Raw genomic sequence first — 3,244 nt, forward strand, 5'->3', positions numbered from 1 at the left:
GCATCAGCCATGACGTTGGCTTTCCCTGGGGTGTAAGTTATTCCTAAGTCGAAATCTGTGATCAACTCGACCCAACGTCTTTGCCTGAGATTCAAATCCGGTTGGGTGAAGATGTACTTCAGACTTTGGTGATCAGTGAATATTTCGCAACGGTTACCGAGGAGGTAATGTCGCCAGGTCTTAAGTGCATAGACTACGGCTGCAAGCTCTAGATCATGAGTAGGATAATTCTCCTCATGTGGGTGCAATTGCCGTGAAGCGTAAGCAATTACGTGTCGATCTTGCATGAGAATGCAACCTAGTCCTTGTCGCGAGGCGTCGCAGTAGATAACAAAGTCCTTGGAGAAGTCTGGCGGTACCAGTACGGGAGCAGAAGTCAGGCGTCTTTTCAGTTCCTGAAAGCTGTGCTCACATTGTGGAGTCCATTCGAACTTTTTATCTTTCTTGAGGAGTTCGGTTAGAGGTTTGGCAACTTTGGAGAAGTTCTCGACAAAGCGACGACAATAGCTCGCTAAGCCCAGAAAACTCCGAACTTGCTTGACCGATTCAGGTGGAGTCCAATTAAGGACGGCTTGAACTCGCTCAGGGTTAACAGCAATACCTTTACCAAATATTACATGACCCAGATAGGTCACTTCTGACAACCAAAATTCACATTTAGAAAATTTGGCATAAAGGTGATGCTCTCGAAGTTTCTTCAACACTAGCCTTAGATGTTCGGCATGTTCCTCCTCATTCTTGGAATAGATGAGTATATCATCGAGATAAACTACGACGAATTTATCCAAATACTCCATGAAGATTGAGTTCATTAACCGAGAAAAGGTGGCTGGAGCGTTGGTTAAACCGAAGGACATGACGGTGTACTCGTATTGGCCATAACGAGTAACAAAAGCCATTTTAGGAATGTCCCCGTTCCTGATTTTGATTTGATGGTAGCCCAACCTCAAATCCATCTTGGAGAAGACCGAGGATCCAGCGAGCTGATCATACAGGTCATTGATCCTGGGGAGCGGATATTTGTTCTTGATTGTGACCAAATTGACAGGTCGATAATCTACAACCATCCGGTCCGTACCATCCTTCTTCTTGACGAATAGGACGGGGCAAGCCCACGGAGATGAACTAGGTCGGATGAAACCCTTTTTCAAGGACTCATCGAGTTGTTTCTTAAGCTCGGCTAGTTCTAGTGGTGCCATCTTATAGGGTCTTCTAGCAATCGGAACGGTTCCTGGAATGAGGTCTATTACGAACTCAACATCCCTGTCAGGTGGAACACCTGGCAATTCTTCTGGGAAGACATCCGGGAAGTCACGGACTACCGGAACGTCCTCAAGGTCTGGCAAAGGGCTGGCGTTAAGAGAATATAATTGTCGCTCGGCTAACCGGGTCAAGACATTTACTATCTTGCCCGAAGGATGAGTGAGTTGGACAGTCCTAGAGAAGCAATCAATTTTGGCATGATGAGCTGACATCCAGTCCATACCCAAAATGATATTAATATCTGAAAATTTGAGAGCTATCAAAGATGCAAGGAAAACAAGTCTGTCGACTTGGATTTCATTTCCATAACTTACCCTGGAGGTCTGCCATCTAGAACCGGGAGTAGAAATTTCCATAGTGGATGGCATGTCACAGAATGCGGTGTTATGCAAACGAGCATAGTTATCGGATATAAATGAATGAGAGGCTCCTGTATCGAAAAGAACAGATGTCGGGTGGCAATTAACAAGGAGCGTACCGAGAACGACGTTGGGATCCTCTTGAGCTTCTTCGGCAGAGATACAGTTGACGTGGCCACGTGTAGCGGTGGCCGGCTTGGCGTGGAACACTTTCCCTGTCGGCTTGCCACGGCCAACAGCTTTAGCAGATTGGTTGGGGTTGGTCTGGGGACACTCACGCATATAGTGGCCAGATTCCCCACACTTGAAACAAGTCACGGAACTGGTACGTGGAGGAGCATTGTTGGTTGGACCCCCATAGGGCTTGGCTGGAGCAGACTGTTGAACAGGGCGAGGCGCCTGGAAAGATGGCCTTGGTGTGAACCTGGGTGGCAGAGCGGTGTTGGGCACCCACACGCGGCGCTTCTGAGGACCAGCACCGGATGAGGAACCCATGTCACGGCCATGCTTGCGTGTTGCGTCATAATCAGTCTGACCAGTTTCAGCACTGATGGCCTTGTTAACAAGTTTCTGAAAGGATGTGCACTCATGCAGACGGAGGTCGCGGCGAAGCTCAGGACTAAGTCCCTTACGGAACCTTGCTTGCTTCTTGGCAGCAGTAGAAACTTCCTTAGTTGCATATCGTGCGAGGTTACCAAACTCCCTGCTGTAAGCATCCACAGAGAGTCGGCCTTGGGTGAAATTGCAAAATTCCTCACGTTTACGGTCCATGAGACCCTCCGGAATGTGATGTTCACGGAAAGCCTCGCTGAATTCAGCCCAAGTAGTGACATGGCCCGCTGGACGCATAGCTCCATAATTCTCCCACCATAGACTGGCGGGTCCTTCAAGATGATATGCAGCAAAGGTGACCTTGTCGGCCTCAGCTACTAGCGCGGAACGCAGCTTGTGAGAGATACTGCGAAGCCAGTCATCAGCGTCGAGAGGCTCGACGGAGTGGTGGAACGTGGGTGGATGTAATTTGGTAAAATCACTGAGTGACACCACGTTAGTCCTCTGATGGTGTGCGGTGTTCTGTTCAATACGCTCCAACAAACGGTTGGTCTCCTGCTTGTTTCTTTCGGCTTCCATCATAACTTCGGCTAGGGAAGGAGGATGAGGCAGATTTGCATTCCTAACTTCACTGCCTTCGGCCTGCTCTTGAGGAGCAGGGTTAGTGCGCGTGTTGACCATCCTAGGTAAACAAGACAATGATTTAGTCAGGATGATAAAATTCCGACATAGGATACAGAATGTAAGGAATAACTCGGAATGCAAGATGATCATCCGTATGACATGGTAGATACAGAAACTGCTTCTTTATTCCATCGTCATACACACCATACAGGGTTTAGTACAAGACCAAACAAAGTACTATTACGGTGAAAAGAGGATTACATCTCATCAGAGGCATCCCAAGCTCCTATACATTATTTTTCTACACCTCCGGAAGGCGATACAACTAGGTCATATCCCACGAGTCACGCAGGACGATAGACGACACAACTAACACGAACTAGTGATACTACCACTAACTCAGACCGATCCGTAGTAGTCCTCGTAGAAATCACCTCCATAGCCTG

The sequence above is a fragment of the Triticum dicoccoides genome, chromosome 6B (genome assembly GCF_002162155.2).
Source record: "Triticum dicoccoides isolate Atlit2015 ecotype Zavitan chromosome 6B, WEW_v2.0, whole genome shotgun sequence".
Classification (NCBI taxonomy): Eukaryota; Viridiplantae; Streptophyta; class Magnoliopsida; order Poales; family Poaceae; genus Triticum; species Triticum dicoccoides.